Raw genomic sequence first — 22,717 nt, forward strand, 5'->3', positions numbered from 1 at the left:
CTGTGCACCTAAGGGAGTGTGGCAAATGTCCAAGCCCTGTAGTACTACAGGTTGTCTCTTGTTGTAAGCAGGGACAAACAAAGAAGTAGACTCTGTTCTGGAGTTGGAGGACAGGAACTGAGCAGTCTGTGACCCTGTCCCAGCACCTTCAGAACTGACTCCTCACCATACCACCCATAATGGTCTCTCTTCTTGTCAAAGAGGACAGTATTACCTATGCTGTGTGCTTCACTCACCAACACAGCCTGTATTCTGCTTCCCAAACAGTTCTGCAGGCTCATGTCAGTTTCCCTACCCCAGTGTCTATGTGGATTCTCCCACCGGGTCAAGATGCCACTGTGTCCACAGGGAGCCCAAAGTTCCATTGCTGAAAGTTTTCTGCTCCCCAAAGCAGTCTAGTCCCTAATGATAAAACCTCTCTCAATAGGGCTTCTGGTTGTAGAACTCTGAGAGTTCGCTAGCTGTGTATTTATTTATTTTCTAAAGCTGGCTTGCTTTGAAGAAGACAGCATGAAAAATCCCCAAATTGAATGCAAAGCTTCCATGGACCGTGGATTTCTCTTGCAACTAGAAATATGGTCTCAAGCTACTATTGGGACTAAATGCAATCTCCAGTCTACATTATGCTTAAGTATCTGGTTCCCCTGAAATTGTGCCTTAATAAGAGTCTGCTGAATTGACCTCTAACTACAAGACAAAAATGAAAAAGGAAAGAAATTCCTTATGTTTTCTGTCTTTCATAGATAGTGAGATACTATCTTATCTATTATTCTACTTTTATTCTAAGATTTAATAAGAAATCTAAATACTTTGATGATGAAATAAACAGAAAAGTTTACATTGCAGATTACACGAAGGCTTCACTAAGGGAAAGAACTGGCACAAGTGCATGCCATATCTCAGAGGTTACATTTTACTTCTCTTCTCCCTTTCACCCTTTATTCCATAGTGACTAGAACTCAGACTGCTTAAATTAAGCACTAAAAGTCAGTGGAAGAGGCAGATAAAGCTTCACTACCACTTAGGAGCTGATTTTTTTTTTCCATCAAATGCTCTGGGCATTTGTACCTTCTTGGGCTTCATTGTAATAACAAAACAATCACTCTTTTGTACATCTGACCTTGGCAGAATTTGGTGAATTTAACATTTTAGAAAATCCAATATGTAAATATGTAAAAATAATTGTACATGTTATGGAATGGCTGCAGAAACATCCATTTATAAAAGAATTTTCCATAGCTATGTACTATTAGAAGATAGTAGAAAATTTAAGAGGTGGAACTTAGGTGGAAGGATTGATGTCATTGGAGATGTTCCTTTGCCATTCTCTGCAAAGAATGCAGATTTGCCATTCTTTGCAGAGAATGGCAAAGGAACATCTCTTTCTGCCTGTCTCTCTTTACTATGAGCCATGCAGTTAATGGGCTACATCACATGTCTTACCATGATGTGCTGCTCCATTTAAGGCACTAATGCAATGAGAGCCGCAGAGAATGGACTGAGACCTCAGAATCTGTGGGCAAAACCAAGTCTTTTCTCTTTAAATTTGATTATCTCAAGTATTTTGTTACAGTAAGGGAAAGTTGACTCATTTAACAGTACACAACCCAATGGGATGATTTATTAAAGGCATTCAAGACCACTTTGATATTTCAGTATAAATTATTGAGTCTGAATATAAACAGGCTAAAATCATAAGATCATATAACAAAAGCAGAAAAATATTTGACAAAATAAAAATGCATACATGATTTTGAAAATCTCTTAAAACTCTAGAAGTAAAATTCAATCACTATCCTATACAAAAAACATAATTAAAGTTAGTAAATTATATTTTCTAAGGGAAGAAAAAATGTCCACTTTCACCATTTCCATATATTATACCAAAAGTTCTAGAAAATGCAATGAAAAGTAAAGAAATAATATGTATGTGAGGAAAAACATAAAATGAAATTTTTGAAGTTATACTCCATTTTTGTGTAATGTGGCAAAATGCATTCTACTGTCATGAATGACTAATTAGAACAAATAAAAAATAGAAGATAAAACCTAAATTTTTAACAGTGAACAATTTCCAATGCATAAATTCTCAAATGATCATAAAAGAACAACAGCAAAAAAAACCTCTTGGAAAAATGAATTATAATGAGGAATCACAGCAAGTTTCAGGATTCAAGATTAATATACAAATGTCAGTTGTCTTCTGATATGTCAGTAATGAAAATTAAAATATAAAATTAGAAACATAATTTCATTTACAATATGTCCAAAAATGTGTAGGTATGAATTTAACAAAATAATTATAACAACTATTTAAAGTTTCAATGGAAAAATTTAAGGAGAGCTAAGTAAATGGAGAATTCATAAATAGGAAGATTCAGTGTTGTTAAGATACCAGTATTTTCCAACCAGATCTACATAGTAACACAGTATCAATCAAAATGACAGGAAGTCAGTTGGTATCATGTTATATTGCATTTTCCTCTCTAAGTATTCTGTAGTTTCTATTGTGAATTTTTTCTTTGCATATTTCTCTTACCTTTTAAAATTTTTCACCTTAATGCTTACTTTCTAGTGTGTGTTAATAGGATTGGTGAGGATGTGGGGGAAAAAGTACACTCATACATTGCTGGTGGGACTGCAGATTCTGGAAAGCAGTATGGAAGTTCCTCAGAAAACTTGGAATGGATCCACCTTTTGACCCAGGTATCCCACTCCTTGACCTATACTTGAAGGACTTAATATCAACATATTTCATTTACACATGACATTTATAGCAGCTCAAGTCACAATATCTAGGTTGTGGAACTAGCCTACATGCCCTTCAATAGATGAATGGATAGAGAAACTGTGATATATATATATATATATATATATATATATATGTGTGTGTGTGTGTGTGTGTGCGTGTGTGTGTGTGTGTACACACACACACAGAATAAAATGATGGCATTTGCAGGTAAATGGATGGAGTTGGAGAATAACTTCCTAAGTGAAATAAGCCAATGCCAACAAAACAAGAACAAAATGTTTTCTCTGATAGTGAATGCCGATATATAATGGGGGAGGGGGTAAGGAAAGAATAGAGGAATGTTGGATTGTGTAGAGGGAAATGAGGGGAGGAGTGTGGGCATGCATGGTGAAAGAAAGATTGTGAAATGAGACAGACATTATTACCCTATGTACATGTATGATTACATGAATGGTATGACTCTATGTAGTGAACAATCAGAAAACTGAGAAGTAGCACTCCATTTGTGTACAATGAATCAAAATGCATTCTGTTTTCATGTATAACTAAGTATAATAAACAATAAAAAAGGAAGAAATTATTCCCATTTTTCTAAAATGTTGGAATTATCCATACGTGTCTGGGTTCAGGCATGTTATAATTGGTTCAATAGCACTGACCGTACAGTATTATTATTAAATAAGCTGCATCAATAGAATCAAATAAGAGAACACTCATATATCTTACTACTAATTAATGAGTTTGGTAAATTTTAAGAATAGAAAATCAATATACAAAACTCAAGTATATGTTCTAGCAATGAATAAAATAAGAAATTTCAAAAATAACTTCAGGACTGGTAGTATAGCTCAGTGGTAGTTTGTAGCATGGGTAAGGCCCTGGATTCAATCCCCAACATAGAAAAAAATCTACTAATATTATTTTAAAAATAATAAAATGTTCAGGAAAATGTTAACAAAAGACATGCAAATTTATACTCTGAAAAAAAGGAATCCTTTTAGAGGAATTAAAGAATAACCAAAGAAATGGAAAGATATACCATGTTTATAGAATGTATGACATTATCAACTGGAAAATATGTCTCATGTTAAACTATGCAAACATCACATTCTGTTTGAATATTTTGCAGAAATTGACAAGTTTAGCATAAAGTTTGTGCAAGATTCAAGTAGCAAAATCAATTCTGAACAAAAGGTTAACAAATTCATAGTGCTCACACATCAATTTTAAAACTTACAACAATCATACAGTACTTATGATTCTTTGGTTCTGGTGTAAAAATAATTATGAAGATAAATTAGATATAATGATAAACATATATATATATATATATATATGGGGATGTGTGTGTGATTGTTTTATTTCTTGTACTGGGGATTGAACCTAGGAATGCTTATCAACTGAGTCACATCTCCAGACTCTTTTTACATTTTTAGAGACAGGGTCTTGCTAAGTTGCTGAGGCTGGCCTTGAACTTGCAATCTTTCTGCCTCAGCCTCCTGAGCTGATAGCAATACAGGTGTGCAACACCATGACCAGTGATATATGTGATTTTTAATAAATATGTGTCAACAAGTAAATTGTGTGTTTTTGCACTGAGACTACTGGTTATTCACATGGAAAAAAGTAAATTTGCATCTGTATCACATACAATACATAAAAATAGCTCAAAGTGGATCAGCTATCTGAGACAGAAAGCTTAAACTCTAAAGACCTAAGAAGAAAATATTAAGAAATACTTATTTCTTTGAATTAGAAATAAGTTTTTTGATATAAGCTTAAGCAAAATTAAATAAATAAATGGATAAATAAAAGAAAAAGAAAAATGATGTAGGGGATTAAAATAAATTCATCAAAATTTAAAACAATAAAAAATAAAGTTTTTGTGTTTGGAACATCATAAAAATATTAAAAAGTTTATACTGTATAGGAAAAATAATTGTAACACGTGTTATTATAGTCTAATATCTAGGACTATAAAGAATATTTAAACCTTAATAAGGAAAAGATACATAACCAGATTTAAAAATAAACAAGTACCTATTATACATTTTCCTGTAAATATATATATACAACTGACTGATAGGTACATACATGACATTCACCACATCATTCATTATCAGAGACATAGAAAATGAACACTACAAATGGATACCAACACACATCAGAATCACTTTATTCAAAATAGGAGTAATACCAAGTGTTTGTGAGAATGTGGAACAGTTACATCTCCATACACTACTGGTTGGTATGTAAAGTACTATTTTTATATTAGACCATGTGAAAGATAGTATGACTTGAAAAGCAATCTAGTAATTTTTCAAAGAGTTGGACATTGAGTTACCATAGGACTTTCTAATTCTACTCCTAGTTATATACCAAAAGTAAATGAAGACACATTTTTACACAAAAGTCTGTACACATTTTCATAACAATAGATAATGAGCCCAGAGTAAAGGTACATCAACTGATGGAACAATAACAAAACATATTTATCCATATGGTAGAATATTGTAGAATATTATGATAACTGAAGTTTTGACACCTGCAACACTGACAGACCTTGAGAAGAAGCTAAGTAAAATAGACCAGCCCTGTAATACTAATAACCTTGTTTATAAGAGTGATCTGGAGTGTTCAAATCTGTGGAGATGAGAAGTGGATCAGTGTTTGCATAAACTGGTGGTATAGGATGGTGTTTGACTGGGAATAATGAAGAATTATGGTGATAAAGATATAAAATCTTGTCAATTATTGCTGCACTCTGGGAATATACTAAAAAACATTGAATTTTACACTTTAAATGGGAAATTTCTTTGTCATGGGTAAAACATGTCAGTAAAACTGCTATGCCCCATAGAGAAGGGGTCAGCATCCTACTGGAGGTTTCCTTACTGTAGCTGACATGTGGTATTATGCACTTTGTGGCTGCTCTAAGGTCCCTTGGCACTTGATAGCTACCCCTTCATCCACATTGAGTACTGCCAGGCATGATTCCTCACAGGAAAGTGTGCTACTTAGCACTCATGTGACTTCTGATGTCCGTGTTGAGTTGTGTGGCCTCTGAACCAGGGTGCCCACAAGGCTACAGTCTCAGTTCCCAGATGCTCACCTGGAACAATGGAATATTACTCAGCCATGAAGAAGAATATAATTATGGCATGTGCAATCAAATGGATGAAGTTGGAGAATATCATGCTAAGTCAGATAAGCCAATCCCAAGAAAACTAAAGGCCAAATGATATCTCTGATAATCGGATGATGATACATAATAGGGGTGGGAGGGAGGCAAAAATGGAGGAAGGATGGATTGTATAGAGGAAGAAGAGAGGTGGGAGGGTTGGAGGGGAATAAACATAACATAATGAGACAAGCTTCATTACCCTATGTACATGTATGATTACACAAATGGTGCAACTCTACTACTACATGTACAACCTGAGAAACAAGTTGTACCCCTTTTGTTTACAATGAAGCAAAATAAATAAATTAAAAAAATAAGTCATTTCAAATTGTATTTATTTTATTTATTTATTTATTTTTAAAATTTTAAATCACTTAGCATGATATTCTTCAACTTCATCCATTTGCCTGCAAATGCCATAATTTTCTTCTTTATGGCTGAGTAATATTCCATTGTGTATATATACTACAGTTTCTTTATCCATTCATCAACTGAAGGGCATCTAGGTTGGTTTCACAATGTAGCTCTTGTGAATTGAGCAGTTACAAACATTGATGTGGTTGCATCACTGCAGTATGCTGACTTTAAGTCTTTGGGTATAGGCCAAGAAGTGGAATAGCTGGGTCAAATTGTAGTTCCATTCCAAGTTTTCTAAAGATTCTCCATACTTCTTTCAAGAGTGACTGCACTAATTTTCAACCCCACCTGTAATGTATAAGCGTACCTTTTCCCCACATCCTCGCCAACACCTATTGTTGCCTGTATTTTGATAATCGCCATTCTGCTTGGGGTGAGATGGAATCTTAGGGTAGTTTTCATTTCAATTTCTCTTATTCATATAGATATTGAACATTTTTTTCATATACCTGTTGATTGCTTGTAGATCTTATGTGAAGTGTCTGCTCAATTCCTTAGCCCATTTGCTGATTGGGTTATTTGTATTCTTGGTATAAATTTTTTGAGTTCTTTATGGATTCTGGAGATTAGTGTTCTATCTGAAGTATGTATGGCAAAGATTTTCTTCCACTCTGTAGGTTCTATATTCACTTTGCTGATAGTTTCCTTTGCTGAGAAAAAGCTTTTTAGTTTGAATCTATCCCAGTTATTGATTCCTACTTTTATTTCTTGTGCTTTGGGAGTCTTGTTAAGTAAGTCTGATCCTAAGTTGACATGATGAAGATTTGAACCTACTTTTTCTTCTAGAAGGTGCAGGGTCTCTGGACTGATTCCAAAGTCCTTGATCCATTTTGAGTTGAGTTTTGTGCAGGCTGAGAGATAGGGGTTTAGTTTCATTCTGCTGCATATGGATTTCCAGTTTTCCCAGCACCATTTGTTGAACAGGCTATCTTTTCTCCATTGTATATTTTTGGCACCTTTGTCTAGTATGAGAAAACTGTATTTATTTGGGTTTGTGTCTGTGTCCTGTATTCTGTACCATTGGTATACCTGTCTATTTTGGTACCAAAACCATGCCATTTTTGTTAATATTGCTCTGTAGTATAGCTGAAGTTCTGGTATTGTGATACCCCCCCCCCCCCCCACACACAATTTCACTCTTCCTGCTAAGGATTGCTTTAGCTATTCTGGGTCTCTTATTTTACCAAATGAATTTCATGATGCTCCCTTAGAGGTATGAATTATCTCCTTATGCACTCCACCCATAGCTACAAATCTCAGAGTGACTTGCAGAATCTGAATTCAGGTCTTTAAACTCAGGGTTCTTTCTGACTGATAGAATGAATCATATAACTAAACACTAGAAACTTTTCAATTTGATGGTTCCCTGAGATTCTGTTTCCAATCTCCTTTCAGGATGGTGACAAACCATCCTTTGTTGGCTCAAGGGCTCAGAGTGCCATCTTTTTAATTTCCTTTAAAAAAGATAGGTCTGTGATCCTGACATGGTTAGAAAGTTTGTGTATTTCTGAATCAAAGTCAATCTAGTGGTCATCCTACTGGCTTTTGTTTTTTATCAGACCTCTTTCTTCTGATATACCAAATTTCACCTTATACTCATTTGTTCTTCACTCTCATTGGTTAGACAGGAATATCTAGTGAACTCTTTCTCCATTTTCAGATCAGGGCTAAAAATATGGTTGCATATGTAAGAGCAACTGCTTTAGTCATCTTTTCAATTGCCAGCCTTAAGTCTTGACTTTTATCTATATTTAAAACTGACATTGTTAAATACATAAGCACATCTGAGTCATTTATATTTAGGTTTATGCAGTCTCCAGATGCAACCATATATTTAAATATTCTTAAATCCCACATTGCAATCTGAACCATATTGCTGCTAAATGAAATCAGATAAATGTTACCTACCCACTACCTCTGATTTATATCAACCAGTCATTCCCCAAAGCACAACCCTGTTAAATCCAATCTTCTCTAAAAATGCTTATGAAATTATCTCAGTTTTGAGAGTTTGATATTTTTTATGAAGCTTCCAGCTTTGAAAAATGCCTTTTGGATGGACAGAAAAGCATTGTGGAACCAGCAGAACTGGGAGCACTAGATTTCACTGATTATTGGGCAAATCTTCTGAGTCTGACTTCTTCAAAATACTCAAGGCTTTTATCAAATCAAATTTTGTAAGCTAGTTTATAGACCATAGAAATAGAATGTGCAAGTTTAAAAGCATTAGGATATTTTCTATAATTTAATCTGGCATATCTCTGAACTGGAAGAAAGTTTTAGCTAAATATAAAGGTGAATAGAAAGATGGAATTTTTAGAATAATATATTTTTTAAAGTTTGTTAATTTTGATTCATTGTATATAAATGGGGTACAACTGTTTTTTCTCTGGTTGTACACGAAGTAGACTTGCACCATTTGTGTAATCATAAGTGTACACAGGGTAATAATGTTTGTCTCAATTTGTTATTTTTCATCCCCCTACCCTCCCACCCCTCCCATCCCTCTTTTTCCTCTATACAGTCCCTCCTTCCTCCATTCTTGCCTCCCTACCAACCCCCATTATGTATCATCATCTGCTTATCAGAGAGATCACTTAGGCTTTGGGTGTTTGAGACTGACTTATCTCACTTAGCATGATATTCTCCAATTTCATCCATTTGCCTGCAAATGCCATAATTTTATTCTTCTTTATGGCTGAGTAATGTTTCATTTTGTGTATGTACCACAGTTTCTTTATTCATTCATCAATTGAATTCATCTAGGTTGGTTCCACAGTCTGGCTATAGTGAATTGAGCAGCTCTGAACACTGATGTGGCTGTATCTCTGTAGTATGCTGATTTTAAGTCCTTTGGGTATAGGCCAAGGAGTGGGATAGCTGGGTCAAATGGTGGGGCCATTCCAAGTTTTCTAAGGAATCTCCACACTGCTTTCCAGAGTGGCTGCACTAATTTGCAGCCCCACCAGCAATGTATGAGTGTACCTTTTCCTCAACATCCTCACCAATGCCTATTGTTGTTTATATTCTTGATAATCGCCATTCTAATCGGGGTGAGATGGAATCGTAGGGTAGTTTTGATTTGCATTTCTCTTATTACTAGAGATGTTGAACATTCTTTAAAATATCTGTTGATTGCTTGTAGATCTTCTTCTGTGAAGTGTCTGCTCATTTCCTTAGCCCATTTATTGATTGGGTTATTTGTATTCTTGGTGTAAAATTTTTTGAGTTCTTTATAGAGTCAGGAGATTAGTGCTGTATCTGAAGTGTGTGTGGCAAAGATTTTCTCCCACTATGTAGGCTCTTTCTTCACATTGTTGATTGTTTCCTTTCCTGACAAAAAGCATTTCAGTTTGAATCTATTCTGATTATTGATTCCTGCTTTTTTTTTTTTTTTTCTTGTGCTTTGGGAGTCATGTTAAGGAAGTCTGGTCCTAAGCTGACATGGTGAAGATTTGGACCTACTTTTTCTTCTATTAGGTGCAGAGTCTCCAGTCTAATTACAAGATCCTTGATCCATTTTGAGTTGAGTTTTGTGCAGCGTGAGAGACAGGGTTTTGGTTTTATTTTTCTGTATATGGATTTCCCGTTTTCCCAGCACCTTTTGTTTAAAAGGCTATCTTTTCTCCATTGTATGTTTTTGGCACCTTTTTCTAGTTTGAGAAAACTGTATTTATATGAGTTTGTCTCTGTGTTCTCTATTCTGTACCATTGGTCTACCTGTTTATTTTGGTGCCAATACCATGCTGTTTTTGTTACTATTTCTCTGTAGTATAGTTGAAGTTCTGATATTGTGATACCCCTGCTTCACTCTTCCAGCTAAGGATTGCTTTAACTCTTCTGGGTCTCTTATTCTTCCAAATGAATTTCATGATTGCTTGCTCTATTTCTATGAAGTGTGGCATTGGGATTTTAATTGGAATTGCATTGAATTTCTATAGCACTTTCAGCAGTATGGCCACTTTGACAATATTAATTCTGCCTATCGAAGAACATGGTAGATCTTTCCATCTTCTAAGGTTTACTTTAATTTCTTTCTTTAGTGTTCTGTAGGTCTCATTATCTGGGACACTATGAAAGCAGTACTAAGAGGAAAATTCATTGCATTGAGTGCATCAAATAAAAGAAGGAAAATCAACAAATAAATGACCTAACATTACATGTAAAAGCCCTAGAAAAAGAAGAACCGATCAACACCCAAAGTAGTAGAAGACAGGAAATAGTGAAATCAGAGCTGAAATCAATGGAATTGAAACAAAAGAAACAATTAAAAAATTGACAAAATAATCAGCTTGTTCTTTGAAACAATAAACAAAATTTATAATCCCTTAGCCACACTAATGAAGAGAAGGATAGAGAAAATTCAAATTCCAGATGAAAACAGAAATATCACAAGAGACACTATTGAATTACAAAACAGAATCACAAGCTATTTTGAAAATCTGTATTCCAACAAAATAGAAATCCTTGAAGACATTTACATGTCTAGAGACATATGATCCACCCAAACTGAGTCAGGAGAATATACACAATTTAAATAGATCCATTTCAAGTAATGAAATAGAAGAAGTCATCAAAAGCCTACCAACAAAGAAAAGTTTGAGACCAGATGGATTCTCAGCTGAGCTCTATAAGACCTACAAAGAAGGGCTCATTCCAATACTCCTCAAAGTATTCCATGAAATAGAAGAGGAGGGGACCCATCCAAACTCATTCTATGAAGGTAATATCACCCTGATACCAAAACCAAAGACACATTGAGGTAAGAAAATTTCAGACCAATATTCCTAATGAACATAGAAGCAAAAATTCTCAACAAAATTTTAGCAAGTTGCATACAAAAACATATTAAAATGATAGTGCACCACCATCAAGTGGGTTTCATTCCAGAGATGCAAGGTTGGTTCAACATCTGGAAATCAATAAATGTAATTCAGCACATCAACAGATGTAAAGTTAAGAATCTCATGATTATTTCAATAGATGCAGAAAAAGCATTTGATAAATTAGAGCACCCCTTCATGCACAGAACATTAGAAAAAATAGAGGCAGTAGGAACATTCCTCAGTATTGTAAAGGCTATCTGTGCTAAGCCCATGGCCAAGATTCTAAATGGAGAAAAAAAAAAAAAGAAAGAATTCCCCTTAAAAACTGGAATAAAGCAAGGATGCCCTCTTTCATCATTTCTATTCAACATCATCCTTGAATTCTAGCTAGAGCAATTAGATAGACCAAAGATATTAAAGAAATACAAATAGGAAAAGAAGAACTCCAAATAACTTTATTTGGCAATGACGTGAGTCTATATTTAGAGGAGCCTAAAAATTCCACCAGAAAACTTCTAGAACTCATAAATGGATTCAGTAAAGTAGCAAGATATAAAATCAATGCTCATAAATCTAATGCCCTTTTATTCCTAAGTGATAAATTCTCTGAAAGCGAAATTAGGAAATCTATGCCATTTACAATATCCTCAAAAAAATAAAATACTTGGGAATCAATCTAGAATTTTATTTTTGTAGACTACTTTACATGCATACTTTTTAACCTACAGAACAATGGTGGTGTTTTATACCAGACAAATTAGAATCAATCACTTTCACCCACAAAAGTACTAGTCTGTAAACCTTACTTGTTGATGAAAATAAAAATGGCCTTTAGATTTTTGAATAAACGAAGTTAATGCCTAAAAAAAGAATCATAAAGTTTTATATAGAAAAAAAGAAAGGAAAAAAGGGAGAAAAGGAATTATCTAAGCCCCAAACATTCTAAATAACAAGGTAGTGGGAGTCTGAAACATATGCACACATTTCTTCTTCTCATACACAGTCATCTGCAGATTTTACCATTCTCTTTCTCTATCCATAAGATCCAAGTCTAAACTCATTTAGCAAGTTTAATGACTGGAACATGAACTATTCTTCAAATGATTCCATAGAATGGATCCATAGTCCATCATTATACAGTTGGAATAATGTCATAAATGTCACATTTTCATCTGTCCTGTAATTTGTAAGTAGGAAGGGGGGACTGGGAGAAACTGATTTGTATGGTATATTCTAAGCCTGAGTAACTGAATGAAAATCCTGATTTTAGGAATAACCTGCTTTTTCTCAAAATGACTAATGCTAATTTTTCTTGTACACGAAAATGAAGTATGTCTCTCTTTAATGATAAATTACCATTTTTTGTAATTGTGCCACATGAAGGAAGCCATAGTCATTATTATTGACCTATTATGATTCATTCTGCTTTACTCTTAATTAAATAATTTGTGCACTGTAGGATAATTCGCCTTAGGGTCATATGTCATTTTCCTGTCACTAGATTTTCCAAAGGCACGACTTTGAGTGCTAACAGCATTCTCATAATCAGTGGGCCATCCTTCCTTCTGCACCTTGCACTGAAGATGGTTACTGGTATCTGATTTAATGACTCCTATTCTGTGTATGAAATCAAAATTTTCATATAGACTCCAGGGAAAATTTAATCCCCAAGTATATTAATATAGTATGTAGCACAGGATTCAGGGAATAAAGCCAAGAGAGAAACTCATTTAGTTGAATGGAAAGTGGATATGTTCAGAGAAATGGGAACAAAGTGACTTTTGAATAAAAGAGAAATTAGACTTAGGCGAACAGCAAAGCCAGAACAGAAAATTAGCTTCTTGAAATAATAAAAATCCTTACTCCAGGAGAGAAAAATAAGCAATTTGTAAAGTGAAGGGTGCAGAAAGAGATTTCTTTATTAGCTAAAGTAAAGATTATTAAAAATATTCTTGAATATATTTCATTCTAGGTATCTCTACATGGGGTGATACATTTCTATCTTCTTTGACTTATATATCTACCAATAATATATATTTATTATTTAATAGTATATATATATGTATGTATTTAGAGGAGCCTAAAAATTCCACCAGAAAACTTCTAGAACTCATAAATGGTTTCAGTAAAATAGCAAGATATAAAATCAATGCTCATAAATCTAATGCCCTTTTATTCCTAAGTGATAAATGTATGTATGTATATATATTTAAAAGTATTTTGATTTTTTCCTAAGAAAGGACATGTTCTTGTGGTTCACATACAAGGGAATAATATCTGATGAATTTCTGATTGTGCAGAACATACCAAGCCAACATCCAGTTTTTGTTCAGAGGAAGAAGTTATTGACACTATGAACTTCTAATTGAGACAGCATTTCTGAGTTGTGCTCCAAATATACAGAGAAACAGGGTCAATGCTGCTGTCTGTTTAAAGCCCAAACTATTTGTTCCAAGGCCAAAATTGCAAAGCACAAAATATGTGAATGTGAATAAAAACACCAAGACCAAGTAGCAGCACATAGAAAGAACCTAATGTTCCAGTTACATGATTTGTGTGGTTGGTTTGATAGTATTCTTTCATTCATTTCTTTCTTCTTTTTTTGTATCAGGGATTGAAACCCAGGGGTACTCAACATCTGAGCCATATCCCCAGCACCTCTGCCTTTTAAAAATATTTTTTATTTACAGATAGGGTAATATTAAGTTGTTTAAGGCCTCTCTAACTTGCTGAGGCTGGCTTTGAATTCATGATCCTCCTGCCTTACCTGCCCAAACCACTGGGATTACATGCATGGGACACTAATCCAAGCTTGATGGGGTTATTTCTTAAGCAAGAAAGAAACTGAATTAAGAACCAGGCAGACTTGGGGTAACCATTCAAGAAACAGAAAGTATCATTTGTAAATAAATACTAAGAAAGATCTCAAAGTATGTTCAAGGAAAATTGACAGCAGAATGGCACTCCTAAGAATTACCATCAAGTATTACCAAAGAGTGTGAAATGTTTCCAGAAGAAAGCAACAGAGGATAAATAAAAAGGCAAACCAGAAAAATTATAAATATGAGAATATTTATATGCCAATTATCAATAAATACTGTAGAATACAAGTTGCCCTCAGGATGAAGAAGGAAGATTACTTGGTTACTAAGGAAAAAGACTTATTGGACATCTAAAATATTTGGAAGGAAGATAATGAAAGTATAATTGCAGATAAAAATTATAAGAGTCTCAAAAATGACTGAGGAATGATGAAGCTGTAAATGAAATGGACATATTGAAACTTTGCAGAAAACATATTACTGGTGCCTTCATTGCTGAGGGTAAAAAGGAAAGTAAAGAAAGGGTTTCAGCAGAAAGAGGAATTCCTGCTCACCTTTGAGAGCTGCTCACAAGAGGGCAGATCACAAAGAGACACCCTGGCTAGATGAAAATGAACTTTTCTGATGATATTCATTCTCAAGGTAGTCAATTAATTAAAAACTTGGACAGCCTAGATAGTCTGCCTTTTTTTAGATTAAAATATACAAATTCTGAGATTTAAGTTATTAACTATTGAATTGGCAACTTCCAATGGTTCATTTAAAAAATTTATTGGCATAACCACTACTTAAGATTAATCATTTGTGGAGTATTTCTTGGATCCTATATGCAAAATATTTTTTTAATTAAAGAAAAACAAATTTTGTCTAGCATGAAACTAAATCTTTCTTTGGCATGAATTAATTTATTTGAACATGGACACATTCAGGCTATGAAAACTTGAGGGGAAACCTCCTATATTTTTTATTGCATATCTCAGGTGCACAGACACAAAATGCATTTGTCACAGAATAACTATTTTAAATAAAGTCCTACTGAATTGTAAGGTGAAACAAACAAACAAAAGTGATTTTTGGGGGCTCAGGTTGTGGCTAAATAGTAGAATGCTCCTCTAGCACACATGATGCCCTGGGTTTGACCTTCAGTACCACATAAAAATAAATAAATAAATAAAATAAAGGCCTTGTGTTCATCTATAAGTAAACTTTTTTTTTTTTTAAAGTGAGTATTGGAATGGCCCTCGCATTGTGCTCTATCGCAGAGTCCTGGATGGAAACTGTGTCTGATGTTTACAATCCTCTTGTAATATTTCTGTATATTTGAAGTTACATAACAATAAATAAAATGAACCTCCAATACTGTGTAACATTAAATGAGTCTAATTCTTCTTGATAGACTTTAATAACTACTTACATTAATAGAAGCATGTCAACATCCCTCAAGTGTTTAATCTAGAGACTAACAAAATAGTTTTATTCAGCAACAGACAAATAATAGATATTTGATAGAGTTGTCTGATTCACTGATAATTAAAAGTATAAATGGATTTGTTTGGCCTGATTGATAGTTCATGCTCTGGAGACTTTTCCCTTAAAGTACTGGGACATGTAATTATACCCCTCTTTGATCTTTGAGTATCATGGTGACCACATCAAAACTGTGACATCAGTGTTCTGGATAAGTTCTTGGAATGAGATGGTGTTTTCCTGAAGAATTAATATGCACTCCTATTATCATTTCTTGGCTCATCAGAGATGACAGAGAAAATGACTCTGGAATATCATATCATGGACATGTTATATAACTGTACTAGAGCTTATTTTATTCCCTGAAATTAATGATAGGCAGATTACCCAAAGTAAATATTCTCTAATTTCCTTTTTTCCTTCTTGATTTGTTTTTGATTGCATCTTAGGTGATGGACTTACATTGTGTTGTTTTAATGTATGTGTGTATGTTACCATGTGATTGAATTCCTCTAGGTACTATTATGTTTAACCATGAACTTATCACTATTTAACTGGCATTGATATCCTCCCCACCTAAGTGGTGAGGATATTCATACTAGTTAGATATTGGCTTTAAGCAACCATGAATACCAACTGTCTAGATTTAAAGTCACAGCATTATAAACCTTAATTTATGGAATATAAGAGTATGTCTAGTCCAATCCCTTCATCTTATGGTAAAAAATTAAAAACAGAGGCCAAAGGTTAAATGACATGCCAGTGAAGATCCAGCTTATGAGTGGGGGTCTGTATTTGAATTTAAGTTTTGGCTACATCATCTAGCATTTCCCCAGTTAAAGATGTCCAGTAGCTGGGTAAGTGAATGTTGTCCATTACAGTGACATAAGGTGAATAGTTCCTTCTACATTTTTCCTCAACTTTATTTCAATACAATATTTGCAAACCATATTTTTTGTAGCTCAAGTTTACAATTTTTTTTTATAAAGTTGTTTCATAGATTGTTTAGTGGTAGGACTCAAAAATCACATTAAACAAAATTTTATTTTATTTTTAATGGCTTTTAATTTTATAAAAATTACAGAAAACTTCAGGTAAACTTACTTCTATTCTCTAGAACACAGTCCTTATCAAACTTCTGGATCTGGAAAAATATATGTATGAGAGAGATTTTGAACATTAAAGAGTTCAGTTTGAAAATAGTTCAACAGTAGTTTATCCTATTTAGTTTTAGTTTATGTTGATAATTCTGCTTATTTATGAGGCAGAATATCATATTTCAAAATGTGTATGCAATGTGTAATGATTAGATCAGGGTAATTGGTGTATTTGTCACCTCAGTCTTAACCATTTCCTTGTTTTGGAAACATTAAAAATCTTTTATACTTGGCATTTTGAAATATATAATTAATTGTTGCCAGCAATGGTCACCCTTTTGCTATAGAACAGGAGACGTTTTTCCATCTACCTAACTGCATCCTGTATCTGCTACCCATCCTCTTTCCACAACTCCTTTCCTTTGCACTCCTCAGCCCCAACACCTGGAAAGGCAATTGTACTCTCCACTTCTGTGAGATCAATTTTTTCACTTTCCACATACCAGTGAAAACATGTGATATTTATCTTTCTGTGCCTTGAATAGTTCACTTAGCATAATATCCTCCTGGTTCATTCATGTTGTTGCAGTGATAGAATTTTCTTCTCTTTTATCCTCGAGTGCTGCATTGGAGCAAGATGCCCACACTTTTCCTATCAGAGATACATAGACCCTCTTCTTATAGTTGATTATTATTAGTCAATAGTTGGCCCTAATGTCTTTCTTTCTCCCTTCCTTCCTTCCTTCCTTCCTTCCTTCCTTCATTCCTTCATTCCTTCCTCCCTTCCCCTCTCTCTCTCTCTCTCTCTCTCTCTCTCTCTCTCTCTCTCTCTCTCTCTCTCTCTCTTTCTTTCTTTCCTTTCTTTTTGTACCAGGGATTGAACTCAGGGGCACTCGACCACTGAGCCACCTCCCCATCCCTGTTTTGTATTTTATTTAGCGACAGGGTCTCACTCAGATCACCTTTTGCTGAGGCTGGCTTTCAACTCAAGATCCTCCTTGCCTCAGCCTCCCGAGCCTCTGGGATGACAGGCGTGCACGGCCGCACCCGGCTCTTCTCTATGTGATTTCAAAGCTCATTTTCTTGCAGCACATAGGGGTTGGGCAGAGTGTCCAAGTGACAAGTGACTTGCAATAGCCTGAAGAGAAAGGACAGGGAGGAAGCTGGAGGCAGGACAGGTGAGCAGGTTGGAGTAGAAGAGAGTGTAACATGAAGGCCAGACTGACAGCTCCTCCCCAGACCTTGGTGTGCAAACAGGAAAGAAGGACAGAAGAGGTGAACTTGGCCTTGCGGCCACAGTGAACTGGGAAGCAGTCTGCCTGTTCAGGGTTTCTTGCTGACTTTAGAAGATGAAGTTTCCAGTTTTTGAGCTGTGAGCATGGGAGAAGGAAGGGCGAAGTTGAGACGCAGCCCGTCCATGAGGCAGGAGCCACAGGGACCAGGAGGAACAGCTCTGCCTGCCCCATGACAGACCAGCCAGGCCCTGCTCCTTGGTCAAGAGTGGCAAGAATGGCAGGCTCTGGGGAGTCACGCAGGCAGTGCAGCACTGTAGAAGCCCTGAGACCATGGAGGCAGGCCATCGAGGTTTGAATCCAGGTTCTGTCACTTCCTGGCTGTGTCCTGCTCCTACCGAGTTCCATTCTGTAAGCGGGAGATTCCTCATCTCCACAAGAGGTATAGCAGCACCGGTTTTGCAGGGTGGATGGGCAGATGAAATGAGGTCAAGTTCATGTGTGTGCCTGGAGTGTAGACAATGCCAGAGTAGATAGTAACCATGACAGTCATGACTCAGATCTCCCCAGATTTCCTAATGCAAGCTACACTGATGTTTCTCTGTGCACCTTGCTTCTTCCCATGGGGAGACTGACAAAAGCTGGCAGCATCCACTCTACATCTGGTTCTTGAAGTATAGACTGCTTCCTGAACCTGGGTTTGGGCCTGTACTTGGCAAAGCCTGGATCCCCACGAAGCCTGCCACTGGTCCATTCTCTCCAATATGGTCCCATGTTCCAGATGTTCTGGGCCAGGTGTGCCTTAGAGGAGCCCCAGGCCAGGCATTTCCTAGGACGATCTTCCTGGTTACAGAGCTCTATGGAAGAATGGGGTCTATGAGATGGTTGATGAGGTTCCCTGAGAGTCTTGGACCTCTTTAGTTCTCATTTCATGAAAGGGAGACATAAGGATTCCCTGGGGAGAAAAGTACACGCTAGGTTCATTTCTTTTTCCTTTGAAATTAGTTAATATTACAGCATTCGCACATTTAAAACATGCTGCAAAGATGAGAAAAGCCAGTTCTAGGGAGCAGACCCAGGAGCTGTCCGCAGTGCTGAAGCATTTACATGTAGGCCTCCTGGTGCTCACTCATTCTGGCGGGAGCTCACTCCTGGGTCTAGTTCATGGTGTCCACTTCCAGAAGCCTTCCTAATTTCACCTCTCAATAATGCAACCTATAGGTTTTGATGCATGTCCTCCATGTCCGTCTAACAGCCTGGACCCTAGTCTCATCATTCACCCACAACGCAGCTCAGGCTGGAAAATGAATGGGCGGTTTGGATTCTGGAGCTGGTTCCAAACATCATCTTCCAAATTACACAGAATATCCAGCTATGCTTTATCAGCACAAGAATGGTGGGTTTCAAGCTATCTTTTTTAATTAACTTTTTATTTTTTTATGTATACATGATAATAGAGTGCATTTGATACATTATACATGCATGGGGCATAATTCATTCTAGTTAGGATCCCATTCTTGTGATTGTACATGATATGGAGTTTCACCCGTGGTGTAACCCCTATGAACATAGGAAAGTTATGCCAATTCATTCTGTTGTCTTTCCTATTCCCACCTCTCCTCCCTTCCCTTCATTCCCCTTTGTCTATCCAATGAACTTCTATTCTTCACCCCCCTCCAAATTGTGTGTTAGCATCCACATATCAGAGAGAAAATTCATCTTTGATTTTTGGGATGAATTGGCTTCTTTCACTTAGAATGATAGTCTTCAGTTCCATCCATCCATTTACTGGCAAATGCCATAATTTTATTCTTCTTTATGGCTTTATGGTTGAGTAATATTCCATTGTGTATATATACTACATTTTCTTGATTCATTCATCTGTTGAAAGGCACCTAGGTTGTTTCCACAGCTTAGCTATTGTGGCTGCATCAATGTAGTATGCTGATTTTAAGTCCTTTGGGTATAAACCAAAGAGTAGGATAGCTGGATCAAGTGGTGGGTCCATTCCAAGTTTTCTGAGGAATCTCCATATTGTCAAGCTATCTTTAAGGAGGTTTGTGCTCTTTACAAGAGGCAGAGGATGGCAGAAAGTCCTCATGAATTGCGACAGCAGTATCGACCAGATGTGTACCTTGGATGAGTTGTTCAATCTCCTGCTGCCACAGGTTCACCTTCCCCAAGAACGCTGCCCAGCACCTACTGGGAAGTCTTCAGTGACACCTATATCCCCCAGTAAGCCCCTCCTCTGTGGTCACTGTCCCCTTTTGTCCTAGCACTCTGTAGGTTCTCAGGTTCACACTGGTTCCATATTTATTTTGCCCACTATATTGTCAAACAAGTATGGATTTGATCAATATCAAATGCATATAGTGGATTGAATCCTGAATTAACTGTCACAACACCTTTGATTTCTGAATTGGCTACCATTTTGTCGCAGGGAGCTAGGAGCTTCTTCCTCTCTCTGAAGTCTCAGCTTTGCCCTGTGAGATGCCTGAATTGCATTTGATGAGTTTTAAGTGTATTTCCATTTCCTGATTCATTCATGAGTCATTGAAGGGGTCCACACTAATCTTCTATTGTGTGCTAATTTGGGGGCCCTCATAATCAACACAGCATGTCCTTGACCTCAAAGAACTCTTACTCCACTGGGGAAGAGAGGAAATGGCCACTGGCCATGCTGCATGGTTGGGGGATCTGTGACCATAGTGGTGCCTGTTCAGGTGGTGGCAGCAGCTCAGAGGAGAGGTACTCAGGTGCAACCCAGCCTGGAGTGGTGACAGACAGGAAGGCTTCCTGGAGGAAGTGCTTCCCGAGATGATGCCTAAGACAGGGATCAGAGTTGGTCACAACCGAGACACAGAGAGACATCTGAAGAGGAGTTCTCCATGGAAAAAGAGGCCCTCGCTGTCACCTGAAGATGTAAGCAAAAGCGTCTGTCAAGGAAATCAGCTCTGTGAACTGGACTGGGCCTGTGAATGAGTGGATGCTGGATGGCAAGAAGCCAGGATGAAAACGTGAACCAGGGTCAGCGGTCTCTTGGGTCACACTGAAGTGCCTGCACTTTATCCCCAGAGAAGCAGCAAGAGGTTTCAGCAGGAGAGGGTCTGGCCAGGTGGCATGGTAGACAGCACCCTGACTGTGGTAGTAGGTGGGAAGAGCCAGAGACTGGAGTTGGAGGAATGTTCTGGAAGAGTCCAGGTGGGAGGACGAGAGGGCTGGTACTGTGGAACAGAACCAGTGAAACTGAGGCCGCTAGCAAGGTCCCTGTAAGCTGGGTCCAGGTGGATGAAAGAAGAACCAGGCTCCTGTCCTCCTGGTGGGCAGATGTCTGTAGGGCCACTTGCTGAGTGGAGAGGACAGAAACGGTGGCAGTGGATGGGTGGGGGTGTGGCATGCTTTCCCTTTCGGACATGGTGACCTGGCAGCGCCCAGGGACAATCTAAGGAGGCTGCGTACCCAGGTCCTGGTGGGAGACTGAGCACAGATGCAAAGGGTCCTGACTTCTCTTCCTTCCACTGATTCCCCAGAGGATCTTCTCCCTTCCTGAGCTCTTGAGCTTGTCGGTGCCACACAATTCAGCACCTAATTGCTTCCTAATTGGTGCACCTTAGCCTGTCTCACCAGGCACATTTGCAAGCTCCCTGAGGACAGAGTGTTACCCTGGCACCATGTGAGATGTCCGAGCTCACTGGATGGAGGGGGCATGGCCAGCTTGCCAGCTGTCACCAGCCACCGGGACCTCAGTTTCCCCATCTGTGGAATGGGCGTCTCCAGCCTTCCTCCAATCCCTCTGTGATCTTAAGGATTTTGTTTCACGCATCACCCACCCCACCCCAGAAAAAATGAGAGAGAAGTGAGTGGGGGGTGCAATTTATGTGTCCCTGGACTGGTGCAAGATCAGGATGTTCAGGCAGGAAACAGAATTTAAAAAAACAACAACCCACAAATAGAGTGAAGCAAACTGTTGGTCTCCAGTTGGTTGCCGATGTTCAGCAAAGCAAGCAGGTCTCATGGAATGCTTTGGTGATTATACAAATGAATCACTTTCCCAAAGTACTTCTTGGGGGAATTACAGCTCCTGGAAATGAAACACAAAAAGATGATTAAAAAATAGCTTCCCATTGGGAGAGAAACAGTATTTACAAGAGAAGATGTGCCTAGCCGGACCTCCAATTGCTGTTCATTATCTCATATTGATTTAATTAGCTGCTACCCCGAGGTCGGAATTGCCTGATGCCCGCAGCAGAGGGGCTGGTGGGGAGAAGGGTTCACGGTGACCTAGCAGGCTCTCTGCATCCCCACCCTCTACACACTTTCCCCTGAAACACGAGGGTCAGCTCTCAGGGTGTCCTGTCTGTGGCAAGAGTGGTGGCTGGTGGCTGGAGGCAGCCAGCCAGGTCCAGAACCCCGCAGGCCACACTGTCTCACACCCACCTTGACTGGGGTGGCTGCAAGGAGCTATTTAGCCACAGTAATTAGAGAGAGGCTTCCTAATGTGGAAGGAGATTGGCAAGCACCCAGCCATCCTGGCCCAGCCCTGTGTGGCCATGGGGGTGGGAGCAGCAGGGGAGGTACAGCATCTCCCAGAGTGTCCTTGGGCCCCTGCACGGTGGCTCTTGTATCCCCTTCTCTGGGGTTGCCATGCTGGTATGGGGCCATTCAACTGTTGGTGGCCTCTCCATCCCTCGGTGACCCAGAGACTCCAACCAAGCAGACTTTCCAGACTCAGGAAGAAGGTCATTAGAGGTTCACTCTCCTGGTCCTCTGGGAGCAATTGTTTTGAGGATTTGTGGTTTATAATTGCAAGTGATTAATGTGGGAGTTGGTAATCAGGCTTAAAAGGTTGCTAATTACTCTTTTAACATAACTGTGTCCCAGAGAAAGAGAGAGAGAGAAAGAGAAGGAGCAGGCCACCCT

The sequence above is a fragment of the Sciurus vulgaris genome (genome assembly GCF_902686455.1).
Source record: "Sciurus vulgaris genome assembly, contig: HiC_scaffold_289_arrow_ctg1, whole genome shotgun sequence".
Classification (NCBI taxonomy): Eukaryota; Metazoa; Chordata; class Mammalia; order Rodentia; family Sciuridae; genus Sciurus; species Sciurus vulgaris.